General features: G+C 41.4%; 1 long non-coding RNA gene across 1 annotated transcript in view; it reads right to left on the bottom strand.

Moving 5' to 3' along the window:
• The window catches only part of LOC135478047 (uncharacterized), a 35,870-nt gene extending 18,527 nt beyond the window's left edge, over window positions 1-17,343 (bottom strand). Inside the window, exons 1-2 of the long non-coding RNA XR_010445251.1 lie at window positions 17,276-17,343; window positions 16,728-16,779 (exon numbers count right to left, since the gene is read on the bottom strand). This is a non-coding gene — a long non-coding RNA (uncharacterized LOC135478047). The remainder of the gene's footprint in view (window positions 1-16,727; window positions 16,780-17,275) is intronic.
• Window positions 17,344-17,700: the final 357 nt, after the last annotated feature.

The following is a 17,700-nucleotide window of genomic DNA, read 5'->3' as shown; positions in this document are numbered from 1 at the left end:
CTACACACAGGCCGGGACAATAAACACCCTTTTGCACAAGACGTTGTCTTTTCTATTTAATATGTTCAACACGTTTATATTTTTGTTCTTGCATCGACATTACACTTAAGAATAATGATTCTGATAGACTCCAGAATTTATTTATTACATAATTAAAATAAATGAGGTAATAATAGCAACAGATATAGAACAAACAACGCATATGTGTTTAGTTACCAGAATAGCAGCAAAATAAGCATACGTGGCAGCTTGTAAACTGATTGGGTAATTATTTCTTATTTATCTCCTCGGCCTGCCAGTTAGCTGATATGTAACACGGCTCAAGATTTAGGCCCTTGGAGTTATCGCCCCTGTTGGGCCATATACTAATAGCGTCTTTTATTTGCGTATCAAGTTAACGGTATGGTGAGGTCAGGTCGTGAACACAATGGTGATGTACCATCCACCCGACCCCTCACCCCTTTTGCCGGCTAACCTTACCCACAACGTGCACTCAATAGAAATTGATGTTATTATATAGCCTGAGAGGTAACTATGGAGTCACATCACTTACTTCTGTTGATTTTGTCCGTATTTATTTATTTGATAATGTTTTACGCCGCACTCAAGAATATTTCACTTATACGACGGTGGCCAGCATTATGGTAGGAGGAAACCGGAAAGAGCCCTGGAAAAACCCTTGACCATCCGCAGGTTGCTGTTAGATCTCCCACTTACGGCCCGAGGGGAAGCCAGAATGAGCTGGACTTAATTTGTCTGTAAATGATCGATTTACAGTTATTAAATCCTGACGATACCTGAGTTAGTTCTCGGTCAGTTACGAGTTCTTGGTCAGTTCCAGTATTGTTCAACTGACACGGGGTGGGGGGGTGGAGGGGGGGAGGGGGGGGCCATAGCTGTTAACAAGTACCTTTACTTAGAGTGCTGTTCACATAATATCATTGTTCAGTTTACATGGCACATCTGCTAACCAGTATCTTTACTCAGAGTGCTACCCACCAAAAACAAGATGGCGACGAGAGCAACGTGTCGATTTGACCTCCCGCTACCTCTCACTGAGATGGGTTAGCTGTTCTGTTAGTTGTTCTGTTGCAAGGCTGTGGCATTGTAGGGATTTGAAAAGATGACTGAGGACATAAAACTATCAAGCAGATACTACCGTTGATTGTTGAAAGCCATTAGACTTTTCGGACAGGGCATGCAGGTCGAGCCCTAATCTTCAGGACGTTGTGGGAAGTGTACTTTAAAAAAGGCTTCCGCGACAACTGACATTGACAAGTCGGAGAAACATACCCAGGCTAACAAGAGAAAGGCAAGCAAGCTTTTACACAACCCTACCCGGAAGAAAGTAAACTCACTTGGTGACATACCGTCAGCTAGCAGTCTACCTATCAATCAAACCCTATGCCGGCAGGCCTTGTAAATTTAGAAGGCCTTATGACAGCAAGATTCAAAAGCATCTTGATATCTGTATTCAACAAGCTGTAAAGTCAGCAATGAATCAAGTCATGGAAGTGATGAAAGAAAGTGACTCGAAAATATCGTCCCTCGCTATTGATTTGAAGACTACCTTTGAAAAAGTATGTGAAAAGGATAAGCTTATAGAAAAATACCACGACCAAACAGAGAAGTTATCTGCGGAAGTGTCCTGTTTGAAAACTGCCCTTGATGAATCCACATCAGAACTACAAGTACTCAAGGAAGAAAATGCTTTGTCTTTTGACCGTGCTAAACAGTATAGCCGAAGAGAATGTTTGAGAATAAATGGTCTTACGCTACTGGAAAATGAAGCTACAGATGATGCAATTTGTAGTAGGCTGGCCAGAGCCGTAAATGTAATTATCTCCAAAAGTGACATTTTTGGAGAGAGGATCTAACGAAGTTGCGCTTTTCTTTATTTAAATCTTTGCTAAAACTGAAAAAGCAAGGCAAGATTCATAGCGCTTGGACCCATGATGGCAATGTATTCTTTTGTGCGACAGAAAGCGCACACAAGAAACTCGCCAGCAATGAACGGGATATAAAAGACTTTGTCAGCTTGTAAAACAACATTCTGGTCGATTCCAGCACGCTTGTATGGAGCTACCCGGTGCAGTCTTACCCGCACACTTGCATTGTACAAACTCTGACCTACTCAACAAGTTTCAAATCCGCACGAGTTTCTTGGTTTACACAGAGCTTTTAGTCTATGACTCGTGTGGTAATCCGTAGCTGTATGCTTTACTGACTGTGACACAAACAAAATGACAAACGAAATGAAATGTGTGTGTGTGTGTGTGTGTGTGTGTGTGTGTGTGTGTGTGTGTGTGTGTGTGTGTGTGTGTGTGTGTGTGTGTGTGTGTGTGTATGTGTGTGAGTGTGTGTGTGTGTGTGTGTGTCTGTGACGTGAAAGGAAAATTGTAATACTTACACTGGGATTTGCGAATTTGTTATCAAAATAAATCAAATATGTCAAAACCTTGACAACGTAAATGACATGTGTATGGCCTTTCTTGATGTGTGTAAAGCAGTTGATAAAGTTTGGCATAAAGGTCTTCTGTTTAAGTTGGAGCAATTTCGTATTGGAGATCTATTACTTTCTTGGCTGAATGATCATCTAACTGAGAGGAAAAATCAAGGTCTGTATTAATGGTAGTGAATGAGATGCCAAACCCATTTCCTGCGTGCTCCCTCAGGGTTCTATACTTGGTCCATTACTTTACCTAACATTTGTAAATGATACTTTGGGACTTAGCGCTCTGAATGCCGACCTTTTGAAGTACAATTTAAGCAATGTTCGCGCGTGCCCGAATTGTAATCATTTATGTAAAAATGTACTTTATTACTACATTATTTTTTTGAATGCCAAATATGCCACTCAAAGAAATCATATGCTCGAACAAATTACATCAACAATATCTGCAGGCGTAAACTACACAATATTTATTCCTTCGTGTTCAAAATATAATTGTAATATAGTATTATTTGGATCCGATGAAGTAAAACCTAAAGAAAACAAAATTGTCTTAAAAACTGTGCATAAATTTATTGCAGAATCAAATAGATTTTAAATCGATGGCTAGCATTGAAATTTCTTCTCATATTAAATGATAATGATAAATATTATTTCAGTAAGTAGTCTTTATGTCCTCGCATTGTAGCCTCATTTTATCACATATGATACATATGATTCATTCTTTTATAGTGTAAATACTTTTGTTGTTGCATATATTACATATTTCTATAGTTTATTCGGTCTGTTATCTATCTGTATCATTTCTTTTTTTTATGTTTGTAACCAGTTCCTTGTTTTGTCCTGTAAATATGTTATATGTTGTCATTACATCACATCCATCATAGTTCAGGCTACACTGGGAAGGCACAGCTCTTGACCAGCATCTTTACTCAGAGTGCTCTCCACATCTGTCATTGTTTTCAGGTTACACAGGGAAGGCACGGCTGTTAAGCTGTACTTTTACTCAGAGTCTTCCCCATGTCCACCAACCATACATTTTATACCAATAAGAAAATAGCTGACATATAAATACAGCTATCCGCAGGATGCCCGCAGACCATCCAAAGCGTAAGGCCGTAGAAGGCACGGCACGTCGAGATCATGCGCCCAAAATGCTGCCGCCAGGGAAGCTTCATGCGGAAGACAACAGACATGACACCCCGCTCAGTCACACTGTATTGACACTGGGCATACGAACACATTGCACAAACTAGCATTGTATGACGCAATGCGTCTGATATTCCCGACGGCTAACAAAGATGATTCACAGAAAACAATGTACGAGGCAGAGAACAGGAAGAAAGGATCTCGAAAATCACATACTCGAATACTCAACGTCTACAAGCGTACACGCAAGAAACATAATGTTAATTTTCAGAGAAAGTTTGTTGTCTTCCAGATTGTATTCTGCTAATGCAACAGAGTATTCTATTGCAACAGAGAATACTTCACTTGCTCCACGGCGGCCAACATTACGGTGAGGAAACCGGGCAGATCCAGTATGAAATCCACGACCAACGGCAGGTTGCTGCCACAATTATTTCTGTTGAATTTAACATATATGTTAATTCAACATAAAGATTCTATTAAACTAACAGGATACTATGTTGAATGTAACACAGAATTATGTTATAATAACACAATACACTCTAGCATCACTCACTAGCAATAGACTTTCTGTTAATATTAACGGATTTAGCATACATCTGTTTGTGGGGTACCAGATATAGTGGTCACTTGTTTATCTACACATTTCCATATATCTGGTTCGCACATTCACGAACCCAGGCCTTCCTTGTCACACTAAAGCATATAAACATTGTATAACCAACTTACAACAAACTTAGATCAGTGTGCATGCTGTGAGGGCTTAGTGGTCGACAGATTATTGTCTTGCGGTAACAGTAGATCTTAGGGGAAGCCCTTGGGCAATGGTGGAGTTCTGGGCTGTTCGGGAGATAACAGGGGGCGTCCTGGTGAATCTGACCTTCGGCGCCGTCTACACAATTGGTATGTAAATATATCTTCTCCGGTCCTAAGTGGGCAGGTATGACAACAACCTTGGAATGGTCCCGGGTTTCATCCAGCTCTGCCCGGTTTCCTGCCACGATAATACTGCCCGCCATCGTATAAGTGAAATATGTTTACGACGAGTACGAATATGAGTACGTGGTAAAACACCAAATAAATGAATAAAATCAATAAGTGCCAGTTATTAGTAGGCTACATATTTGAAAAGAAAATGACGTCATCTTGTATGTACTCATGCGCATCTCTGTACATATTTCTTAAGAAAATGACTTCATTCTTTCTGTACTTATGCGCAAATCGATGATTTGATGAAAATAGCATCCTCTATGCTGTACTTATGCGCAACTTCCTACCCTATTTATATAAGAAAATGGCACCATCTTTTCTGAACTCATGCGTAACACTCTGCCTCGCACATTTCATAAGAAAATGACGTCATTGTTTTTGTGCTCATGCGCAACTCTACAAATTTGCTAAGAAAATGGTGTCATCTTTGCTGTACTTACGCGCAACTTCACACCCTATTATTATAAAAAAATGGCACCATATTTTCTGAACTCATGCGTAACACTGTACACATTTCATAAGAAAATGACATCGTCGTTTTCGTGCTCATGCGCAACTCTACAAATTTGATAAGATAATGGTGTTATCTATGCTGTACTTACGCGCAACACCATCACCTATTAATATAAGAAAATGGCACTATTTTTTCTGTACTCGTGCGCAACAAGTACATATTTCATAAAAAAATGACAACGTCGAGGGACAATGTGGAATAATAAATGCATCTGGGGTGAGGGTGTGTGCATACTGGGTGAGTGAGTGCGGAAGGATGTGAAATAGTCATCGCATGTTGTGTGGGGAAAGAAGAGGATGTGGAATAGTGAGCGCATGTGGGGTAGGGGAGTGTGCATACTGGGTGAGTGGGGGGGGGGGAGTATGTGGAATAGTCATCGCATGTTGTGTGGGAAGGGAGAGGATGTGGAATAGTGAACGCATGTGGGGTGGGGGAGGGTGCATACTGGGTGAGTGGGTGGGGAAGTATATGGAATAGTCATCGCATGTTGTGTGGGGATAGGAAAGAGGATGAAGAATAGTCAGCGCATGAGAGGTGGGGGAGTGAGCATACTGGATGAGTGGGTGGGGAAGTGTGTGGAATAGACACCACATGTTGTGTGGGGAGGGGAGAGGTTGGAGAAAAGTGAGCACATGTGGGGTGGGGGAGTGTGCATACTGGGTGAGTGGGTGGGGAAGTTTGTGGAATAGTCATCGCATGTTGTATGGGGAAGGAAGAGGATGTAAAATGGTGAGCGCATGAGGGGTGGGGGGAGTGTGCATAGTGGGTGAGTCGGTGGAGAAGTATGTGGAATAGTCATCGCATGTTGTGTGGGGAAGGGAGAGGATGGAGAATAGTCAGCGCATGTGCGTTGGGAGAGTGTGCATACTGGGTGAGCGCATGTTGTGTTGGGAAGGGAGAGGATGTGGAATAGTCAGCGCATGTGGGGTAGGGGAGTGTGCATACTGAGTGAGTGGGTGAGTAAGTATGTGGAATATTCATCGCATGCATTGTGGGGAAGGTAGAGGATGTGGAATAGTCATCGTATGTTGTGTGGGGAAAGGAGAGGATGTGGAATAGTTAGCGCATGTGGGGTGGGCGAGTGTGCATACTGGGTGAGTGGGTGAGTAAGTATGTGGAAAAGTCATCGTAAGTAGGGTGGGGAGGGGAGAGGATGTGGAAAAGTTAGCTCATGTTGTGTGGGGAAGGGAGAGGATGTGGAATAGTCAGCGCATGTTGTGTGGAGAAGGTAGAGGATGTGGAATAGTCATCGCATGTTGTGTGGGGAAGGGAGAGGATGTGGAATAGTTAGCGCATGTGGGGTGGGCGAGTGTGCATACTGGGTGAGTGGGTGGGTAAGTATGTGGAATAGTCATCGTAAGTAGGGTGGGGAGGGGAGAGGGTGTGGAAAAGTTAGCTCATGTTGTGTGGGGAAGGGAGAGGATGTGGAATAGTCAGCGCATGTGGGGTAGGGGAGTGTGCATACTGGGTGAGTGGGTGAATAAGTATGTGGAATAGTCATCGTATGTTGTGTGGGGAAAGGAGAGGATGTGGAATAGTTAGCGCATGTGGGGTGGGCGAGTGTGCATACTGGGTGAGTGGGTGAGTAAGTATGTGGAAAAGTCATCGTAAGTAGGGTGGGGAGGGGAGAGGATGTGGAAAAGTTAGCTCATGTTGTGTGGGGAAGGTAGAGGATGTGGAATAGTCATCGCATGTTGTGTGGGGAAGGTAGAGGATGTGGAATAGTCATCGCATGTTGTGTGGGGAAGGGAGAGGATGTGGAATAGTTAGCGCATGTGGGGTGGGCGAGTGTGCATACTGGGTGAGTGGGTGGGTAAGTATGTGGAATAGTCATCGTAAGTAGGGTGGGGTGGGGAGAGGATGTGGAAAAGTGAGCTCATGTTGTGTGGGGAAGGGAGAGGATGGAGAATAGTCAGCGCATGTGGGGTGGGGGAGTGTGCATACTGGGTGAGTGGGTGGGGAAGTATGTGGAATAGTCATCGCATGTTGTGTGGGGGGGAGAGAGGATGTGGTACAGTAAGCGCATGTGGGGTGGGCGAGTGTGCATACTGGGTGAGTGGGTGAGTAAGTATGTGGAATAGTCATCGCATGTATTGTGGGGAAGGTAGAGGATGTGGAATAGTTAGCGCATGTTGTGTGGGGAAAGGAGAGGATGTGGAATAGTTAGCGCATGTGGGGAGGGGGAGTGTGCATACTGGGTGAGTGGGTGGGTAAGTATGTGGAATAGTCATCGTAAGTAGGGTGGGGAGGGGAGAGGATGTGGAAAAGTGAGCTCATGTTGTGTGGGGAAAAGAGAGGATGGAGAATAGTCAGCGCATGTGGGGTGGGGGAGTGTGCATACTGGGTGAGTGGGTGGGGAAGTATGTGGAATAGTCATCGCATGTTGTGTGGGGAGGGGAGAGGATGTGGAATAGTCATCGCATGTTGTGTGGGGAGGGGAGAGGATGTGGTATAGTAAGCGCATGTGTGGTGGGGAAGTGTGCATACTGGGTGAGTGTGTGGGGAAGTATGTGGAATAGTCATCGCATGTTGTGTGGGGAGGGGAGAGGATGTGGAATGTGGAATAGTCATCGCATGTTGTGTGGGGAGGAGAGAGGATGTGGTATAGTAAGCGCATGTGGGGTGGGCGAGTGTGCATACTGGGTGAGTGGGTGGGGAAGGATGTGGAATAGTCATCGCATGTTGTGTGGGGAGGGGAGAGGATGTGGAATGTGGAATAGTCATCGCATGTTGTGTGGGGAGGAGAGAGGATGTGGTATAGTAAGCGCATGTGGGGTGGGCGAGTGTGCATACTGGGTGAGTGGGTGGGGAAGGATGTGGAATAGTCATCGCATGTTGTGTGGGGAGGAGAGAGGATGTTGTATAGTAAGCGCATGTGGTGTGGGGGAGTGTGCATACTGGGTGAGTGTGTGGGGAAGGATGTGGAATAATCGTCGCACGTTGTGTGGGGAGGGGAGAGGATGTGGAATAGTGAGCGCATGTGGGGTGGGGGAGTGTGCATACTGAGTGAGTGGTTGGAGAAGTATGTGGAATAGTCATCGAATGTAGGGTGGGGAGGGGAGAGGATGTAATATAGAAAGCGCATGTGGGGTGGAGGAGTGTGCATACTGGGTGAGTGGGTGGGGAAGTATGTGGAATAGTCATCGCATGTTGTGTGGGGAGGAGAGGGAATGTAATATAGAAAGCGCATGTGGGGTGGGGGAGTGTGCATACTGGGTGAGTGGGTGGGGAAATATGTGGAATAGTCATCGCATGTTGTGTGGGGAGGGGAGAGGATGGAGAATAGTCAGCGCATGTGGGGGGGGGGGAGTGGCGGAGTGTGCATACTGGGTGGGGAGGTTGAGGAACGAGGAGAGTGTGGATTAGTCATCGCATGTTGTTATTGAAGGAGAGAGTATGGAGAATAGTCAAGACATACCAGGTGGTTGAGGTTAGAGGATGTGGAATAGTTAGCGCATCTTGATTGGGGAATGGCTGAGAGTGAGAATATAGGATGGGCAGCACATGGACTTTGGGGGAGAGAGGGAGAGGATGGGGGATAGTTAGGGTATGCCTGTTGGGGAGCGAGGGATTGGGGGATAGCCAACGTATGTTGGTTGAGGATGCTGGGGTGGGGTGGGGGGGGGGGGGTGAAGAGAGGGAAGATAGGGGTGAGTCAACGCATGTTTGTTGGCGGGAGGGGGAGGATGGGGGAAATTCAGGACATGTACGCTACGGGGAGAGAGGTAAGTTGCGGGATAGTCTCATGCGGCCAACAAATTTCTGATAAACGAGTATGCTGTACACCATTGTCTACCATCAGCAAACGGGCCGTAGGTGGCAAGGTTTTCCAGCAACCTGCAGGCGTTTGTGGGTTTCCCTGGGGCTCTGCCCTATTTCCTTTTACCATACTTTTGGTCGGCATAGTATAAGTGAAATATATTTGAGCACGTCGTAAACACCAATCAAATGTTTAAATAAATAAAGTTTGCGGCAACAGCCTTGGTTGTTTACCGAATTTACAAACATAAAATACAAATGTTAGGTTACCATGATTTTCTAAGTTTTAAAATCATACATCATTTTAAATCCTGTAACATCTGACTGAAAACATTTTGAAACGATTGTTCGCTAATGTTTTAATAGGTTTGAAGATTTCCAACATTTATTGTGCGGAGCACAACGCCCAATAGTGTTAATATGACATGGGCTTGTCTTGAACTACAGCATGTTTAAGCATTTTGTAAAGTTCTACATTTTGCAACGTTTCAATGACCTAGGAGCCTCTCACCAATTCTGTCTGTGTGAGTTCAAGCCCAGATCATGCTGGCTTCCACTCTGGCCGTTCCAGTCCAACCCATTCTGATTTCCTCTCCAAGTACATGTGGGAAGGTCTACCACCAAGCTGCAGATGGTCGTCGATTTCCCTCGGGCTCTGCCCGGATTCCTCCCAACACATTGCTGGCCGCTGTCGTATAAGTGAAATATTATTGAGTACGGAGTAAACCTCAAATCAAATGAAGGAAAAAAAAACTCTACACCTCATCGAGTTATAAATCTAAAGTTACGAATTCTTAACCTCCTCCATTTCTTCCAAAATTATCACTGATCATTATCAAAGTTGTAAATAACATTTCATTTTCAAGATATGTAACAAATTAGCCAAAAATCAACGAAAAGTAATAATTACAATTTTAAATGAAATCAAGCAGCGTCTAACATAGTTAAATCCAACGTGTAAACCTCCAACACCACCCGAAGTTCAGTGTTAGCCTGCATCCCCAGGCACATGTTAATGTAACTAGCCGTTTTTATTTAGTATGAGCATCACACTATAGCGTTAAAAGATACAACAAAAAGCACTTGTGTCAGAATAAGTGAGAGACGTGTCCTGCTTAAAGCAGGTATAGGCGAAAAAGAAAATTGGAATATTAAAAAGTAAAAAATTCACCAACTTGTCTTTTGAATGAACAATTGTTTTAAGCTTTGGTTTAATTTTGTTTTTGGTGAATTACACTGTTATATATCATATGAAGGTATTTGAAGGACCATATGTTTGGGCTTTCTTCCCTGTGAACACGGGAGCACGGCTTACGGTGGCTTCCTGTCAGCAAACAGGCGGCCCAATGCTTCTCGTCGAGAAGATTACTAGCCATGTGAACTCGGATCTTTAGGGTGACCAAGTGCTGATCACATCGCCATGTATCCTGTTGATTGGTTGATTTAAAAGCATTCAAATGTTTAAAAACTAAGATGGATTTCATGAAATTCCTGGCTTGTGTTTAGAAACAAAACGTGTTTTCAAGTCTAAACACGGGTTTTAATGTTGGTATAGGACTTACAGCGCATAATTAAAAATGCATTTCAAATATGTTTTTAAAAGAAATTCGCCTGTAGAAGAAAAAAGGTGGCTTCTATGAAATTGACAGACTAGTGTATAAAGCAACTGCATTTAATTCAGTGGGAAAACATTAAATTATAAGTAAACAGCTTTGTAGAGACGGTTTTCATTGACATTTGTCTTTTATGCAATCTGTTCCTGTAAAATTATATTCACTCCCTTTCAATTTGAGTTATTGCGTTCTCATACCATGGTTATTGGAGTTAGGCAGCACTAATATATAGTATAATATTGGTCTAACCTGTCAGAAAATGGCAAGCAGTTTGGGTATTTTGCTGAAAACTTTTGTTCATGTATATGTGAAATAAAATTTTGGTTATACTTATGCATGCCAACAAGATTTCCACTTATGTACAAAAGAATTACGCATATGTATAAAATTATTTTACATATGTATAATGGAAAAGTGTCATAAACACCTCATTGCAACTGATAATACAATGCTTAAATGTAACACACTTAAACGTGTTTATCCAGCAACTGATAATAAGACCGTTTATATTGTTGTTGATTATATACATTGGAAACTCTGCTCAAGCAATAAACCCATCCCATTTGTTACAGTCACTGTAATTACACAGTAAATATAAGCGTTAAAAAATAAATTCATGTCTTTATAAACCAAGCGCATGTATTAAAAATTAAGCACAGCATGAAAAAAATGTTAAACATGCAAAAATGATTACAGTGCAATGTAAGAGAATAAATACCAAAACAGCTTGACGCAATTGATTGGTTGTTTTAACAGAAATTGTACAAATGGTACAATGGTACAAACATTCTCGCAAGACCTAATTTTTCACGCACAACTATACCCTTTTTTAATCAGTTTTGTTTTTTTCAGTTTTTTTTCGAGTACAAATTCCTTAAACAAAACTGTTACGTGTACAATTTTTCTGTCTTTATTATATATATTATGTAGTTTACCAATCAGATTTTATTTATGTTAATAAAACTGCAAATTTCACAAACTGACAGTTCCATTTGGTTGGTTGTGCATATTAACTATTCATTAGTTAAAAAAATAAACAAAACCATCCAGTGATTTGTGCATATGTACGCTGTGTATTGTTTAGCCTTTTTTTTATATTAAACGGTCGATTGCTTTTTAAAAATCTTAAAAATACGAAAAAGTCAATCGCAAACGTATAAATTTCCAAGTCTTCAGTAGCGGAATACGAGTCAGTTTGTCATCAGTTTCAAGAACCCGCTTCTGTCGTCAAACAACAGCAAAAATGACCCGAAGTCTGGTAAGTCTTTTATGGCCAGTACGATTTTATGTAGCATTCCTTTATGCTCGGTGGTGTCTATAGCAGATCTGTTTATGTATTTTTTGATCCTTGCCTAACGCCCGGTTGTGTGTATAGCAGAGAGTCCTGTGGCAATCATGCGCCAGACATAATTTATACTGGGATAAACATGCGCCAGATATAATCCTGTAGTAAAAATTGACAATAAATTGTCCTAAATCTTTTCAGATATTTCCCGTCTGCCTTGGGCTCTTGTTAGTCAGTGTTGCCTATGCTGCCCGGTTTCACCCGACGGGCGCCCGCCAGAGCTTTTTGCGTCGTATTAACCCGGTCGGAGGGCCAAATGTTGGTAGGGGCGGAGGGACAAGTTCTAACACGAGACAGAGAGTAATCAGAGGGCAGAATCTTGTACTAAGGCCGTATGACGGTCCCGGAATCCCCAGCAGGTAACATGTTTGGTTTGATTGTCCAGCTGTTTGTCAAGTTATTGTCAGGTAACATGTCCCGCTTTATCAAGAGTTGTTTATTTTACAAAAAATCATCTGGAGCCAACGGTGCTTATTTAAATTTACTCCCCATTTCTCCGGGGTTGGAACGGGTGACACAGGAATTACATTGAAATTACATTGCCATCTGCCTTACATACAGTTCCCTAGTGACTACTAGCCTTCTACCAAAATTACAAATTTGACTTCGCAATGTCAGTGAAAATCCGTGGATTTCACAAACCGGAAAAGTCTTTCAGTGATTGCTCAAATTGTTCAGTATGTATTGCAATTTATATCCACTTTAAAGTTGATCTTATTTACTAAGAGTCCTGTTGCACTTTCCAACTGTGCATTTTTTAACCCACATGTTTAAGAAGCACACAGAATATGTACGCCAAACTCACATGTGTAAAAAGGTCGACGAAAGCTATATCGTGGACGAAAAGTACATAATCCTAATAAAATTTCATATGTTGATTATTTTTCTAGCATGTGCGTTTCTTTTTCAGCCAGCAGATCGAAAATTTTTTCCAAAGTCATCCAGCTGCCCGGCAAAGAGCTCAGGCTGCCCAGTCACGCTCATTTTCGTTCTTTCAGCGCCCGCACAATCCTGGGTTCGTATATACCTCTTCCGCTAATGGCTAAATGGGCTTAAATGATTTTTATCATAAATGTATACTGCAAAAAATATTCTGTTCCTTTGACCAGAAAGTCGGCTGTCTAAGTAATGCTAGATTGCAATCTGTTATTGTAATATGATACTTTCTCATAATTACATAATGTCCCGTTAGTTTCCTACTTTCAGGGCATGTGTTAAATTAAAAGAATAAGTGTAACAGGATAGATTCTAGCATTACCCAGACAACATACTTTATGTTAAATGTATGAGACTATTCATTTTGAGAGTACAGACACTTAATTTCAGATGGCCACCGTCTAGTGTTTCCTAGAAGGAATTAATTAGGGTGCAAACAGTATATTTTCAGTAATATATTTAGGTATTTTCCCAAAGCTAACAATCTTAAAACGTTCTATATTGTTTTTCTAATACTAAAAAAAAAAGAATAAAAAAAAAAATAAGGTTATAAAACTGAAAAATTTTCTCCAGGTTTTCAAGCTAAGATTTTTGACTTGAATCATGTGGAAAGAGTTCAACATATTTGGTAGAACTTAGGTGGTGATGTGAAAACCGCCGTCCCAACCTTCCCACGTCTCGTTCATCGCCCCTTCAGGGATGAAAAAAGAAATGTACAGACCCCCCACCCCCACCCCGCACGCCAACAAACACACACCTCTACCCCCAACCCATCACTCTTTACTCGTCACCAAGAATTTGTTCAGTGAATGAAAATGTGACGAATTTATAATATATAGTTTGTTTGATTTGTCTGTAAGTTTGTAGTTTGTGTCTTTTCCTGTTGATTTCAAGGCTTTCCATTTTACATTTAGGTGTGAGTGTACTCAGCTTACCTGTGTGGCACAGACTGTGACCGGCAGAACTTTTGTGGACCAAATGACCGGCAGGATTTGTATCATCACTGCTCCAGCCGCGGGAATAACCGAAACTCTGTGCACGTATGTATAGATTGCAGCAGGGCATTGATTTTCCTTATTGTTAATATAGTTAATTTTAACCCCACAATATATATCCCCTAAATTTGGCGTGGTTCTATGTCATACCAGTATATGGTGTACTTTTCTCTACAAGACATAAAAAAATCAACAATCTACAGTGAGAAAACCTCTATATATATCATAGAGTATATAGGAGCTATAGTAGTAGTAATAATATAATATAATGAAATAAAAATATATCCTCTAAAATAAAAATTCGTAAATTTACAGACGCTCATCTTCTCAGTTTTCTTCATCTTTTGTATGCTGTAAATAACTTTTAAGGCTTTTTTGCTGAAGCCCTTGTACATTCGCCTTGGAACCTGGCGAGGGTTGGGGTTGCAAGAACCCATTTTTCCCTTAGTGAAGATCCAATATATTCGTTCATTGAATCAACACTGTTTACATAGATAATTCAGATGTTTTGCATTTTAAAACTAAAATATTAGGCTCGCTCCTGTACCATTTATAGTGTTAACATATTTCTAAATTTTAAAAATGTTATAAAGCCACCGTATTATAGAGTGCACGAACTTCGATTTTGAACGGTAACACGCGCAATGAAGAGGCTGGTATTTTGTGAAAGCATTTTTTGGGGCTATTCTACATAGCCCAAATGCCTAAGATTCTAGTGTTTTGCCTAAGACATCCTGTATCCTATAATTCCTTTCATTCGCATTTTTAGGCGCGTTTAGCTATTATTAAAATGGATGTACATGTATTATAATTGCAGAGCGGACACAATTGGACAAGCATGTACTGAAGTGGGAAGTTGTGGCATGGGCACGTGTATGGATGTCGGATTTACCAATGTACCATTTTCCGCAGTCTGTATCACCAGTACAGATCCTACAAATATACAAATTGAGGATGTCCAAGACACAGCCTCCGTGGCCAACGGCTGTTGCTGTCAATAACTGTACCAATTGTCCAGCTAATGTATGTCTACAATATTGCCTAAAGATCATATACGTCATCTGTATGCTCGTCATGCAGCAGCCAGATAAATCATGTGTGTACTCGTCAAGCAGCAATCAGAAAAATCACGTGTATACTTGTCAAACAGCAGTCGAAAAAACCATGTGTATACTCGTCAAGCAGCAATTAGATAAACCATGTGTATACCCGTCAAACAGCAATCAGATAAAACATGTGTATACTCGTCGAACAGCAATCAGATAAATCATGTGTACACTTGGTATGCAGCAATGAGATAAACCATGTGTATAATCGTCAGGCAGCAATCAGATAAATCATGTGTATACTTGTCAAACAGCAATCAGATAAATAATGTGTACACTTGGTATGCAGCAATGAGATAAACCATGTGTTTATTTGACGACAGTCAGCCCTACAGTGTAGAAAACGTTGCGTTTTGCTCGCTACTTGATCCTAACCAGAAATTGTTTAAGAATTTATACAATCTTGTCTGTCTAAGATACAATTTTAAATCTGTAGATTTTCTTTACACTCCGTACAGAGGAGTAGAAATAAAGCATGTGCAATGATGAATTATATTGTGTTGCGTTGTGTGTTGTTTTTCTCATCGGTGATACATAAAAATACACGAGAGGTAAGTCTGAATGACCAAAGATGGCATTTTGTAGTCGCTGTGTATACATAATATATACACTGTATAGCTGCTGCCCATTGTTTTGTTTTCAAACATAGCAAAGGGATTTCTGATTTATCAGCCAATATTTCACTTGTATACTAAATGTTGATAATAGGCAGGAGGTTCACAGAATTTACAAATCAGGGCGCCTTTTGCAAGATGGTACTGACGACTAGGTTGCTCAGCTTTGCGGAATGAGAAAACCTAGCAGAAAAACATCACCACAACCATTTCCTTATCATCGCTTTGCCCAATATTTGGGCCATGTGATAGAATGTAGGGTTGGGAATTATGCCGCCACTTGATTTTGACCTACGGTTGTAGTAAAAGCGGCATCTTGTATAATAGAGTAAACAAGGAAATGAAGTTTACAGCAAAGGTAACACCTTAGATGACTGAGTCACTGAGTACCTGACGTCTACAGTGTGATCGACAATTTAAATGCCTGAGTCAATAAGTAGCTGATGTCTATAGTGAAATTAACTCCTTAGATGACTGAGTCACTGAGTACCTGACATCTACAGTGAGATCGACACTTTAGATGACAGAGTCACTGTGTCGCCTACCTGACATCTACAGTGGGAGTGACACCTTAGATGACTGGGTCACTTAGTACCTGACATCTCAGGCCACAGACCCCCATTAGTTTTCCATAGGCGACAATGTTAACGTTTAGCGCTGTAGCTCAGTCCCAAACATTCCGAGGCCAATAAGCTTTGGTGCATACCTGGCCCAGCCTGTGAGAAAGAAGCTGCAGAAATCTTGACATAGGTTGACTGTCAAATCTGGACCTTTCCATGCCGGCAGCTGGGAGGGGTGCATAGCAACGCCAAGGGGACGTCACTCGCAGCCTCATCACCACCTGTCTCCTTGTGTCCTCTCGCCCAGAATTTCAAACTTTTATCATTAAAACTCATACCTGCCCAGAGCTTAGACAATTTCCATCATTTTGATACCAAGCATGCACCTGTACACCAAAAACGGCAGGCTGGCAGCAAAAACAGACTTTACACCCTAAAATACACAGAACTACAATCAAACCCTACTGAAAAACGGAAGTTGTAATGGGGGTCTGTGTCCTATCACACCAGCCAACTTTTTTCAAAATCAGTAATTTTTGCACCACATAATGCTTACTACCTCTAAACCTCAAACGGCTTGATACATGCAAAAATTTTTGAGTAGGAGGAATTTAACTTGGGGTACCCCTATCTTGAAAATGTGTCTGTTTGTCCGTCCTCAAGCACAGAGTTCAAAGCTCTGTATTGCACATACCGTTCAAAATATCTCAACCAGGTCAAATGTTTTGGAAAGCTGGTACGTATATCTGCAAGAAAAATGAAAAATTCCAATGACAAAGTATTTTACATTTTCCATTGACAAACATTTAGAAAATTATGGATTTTCAAGTGGATTTTCTTGTTTACAGCAGTGTTAAGAAAATACTTAGAAGCCAAAAGTGTCAAAATATATATCAAAAGACTGGTAATTTATTTGACAATTCACTTACAAAATATAGGACATACCTTTTAGCAACTTTGTGCAAAATTTGACTTAAAGTGATACAGGTTGGTAGCAAAGCGGAGTTTCAAAATTCCAGAAAAGTACATTTTGATCACCATCAAAGTAAACATGTGCATCCAAATTGATATAGAAATGCTCATAGGCACAGTTTCCATGGATAGGGCTAAAGAAAAGACTAGTATCCCTTTTACATAGTGATTCACATGATAAAACCCTTCAAAAGATCACCCACTACCCCCCCTCCCCCACTACAACCCTTTCCCGCCTCCCCCATGGCTGCCATTGGTTGGCTGGCTTACCTCAACTCACAGTGCAAAAGAATCCCACCACCTGTGTTGTTGCCTCACACTAAATTAGTACTTTCCACATAACAAACACCAAAGTGTGACACTGGCATCTACAAGAGATAAGTAGAAAGGAGAAATATGAATTTGCCACTTACAAAAATAAAGCCACACAATACATACACATTGGTCATTCAGACACTCACCAAGACCAAGGCAACCCTCCCAAGACATGTTGAAGGGACCCAAGAAGAGGGGAAAAGCTATACTTTTTAACCTGTAACAACACAGAAATCCTCAAATAATCAGTGAGAAATTACATCCGTAATCAGGTTCCACACTGGGTGTTCCTGGGAGGACATGAGGAATGGACAAGTAGGTATTAAACTAGGATGTGAAAGCCATATGTAACTGTCTATTTTCTAAACTTGTGTGTGAGG

This window comes from Liolophura sinensis, chromosome 11 (genome assembly GCF_032854445.1).
Source record: "Liolophura sinensis isolate JHLJ2023 chromosome 11, CUHK_Ljap_v2, whole genome shotgun sequence".
In the NCBI taxonomy this organism is placed as follows: domain Eukaryota; kingdom Metazoa; phylum Mollusca; class Polyplacophora; order Chitonida; family Chitonidae; genus Liolophura; species Liolophura sinensis.
Note: the sequence above shows the minus strand (reverse complement) of the source record. Positions and strands in the feature narration are given on the sequence as shown.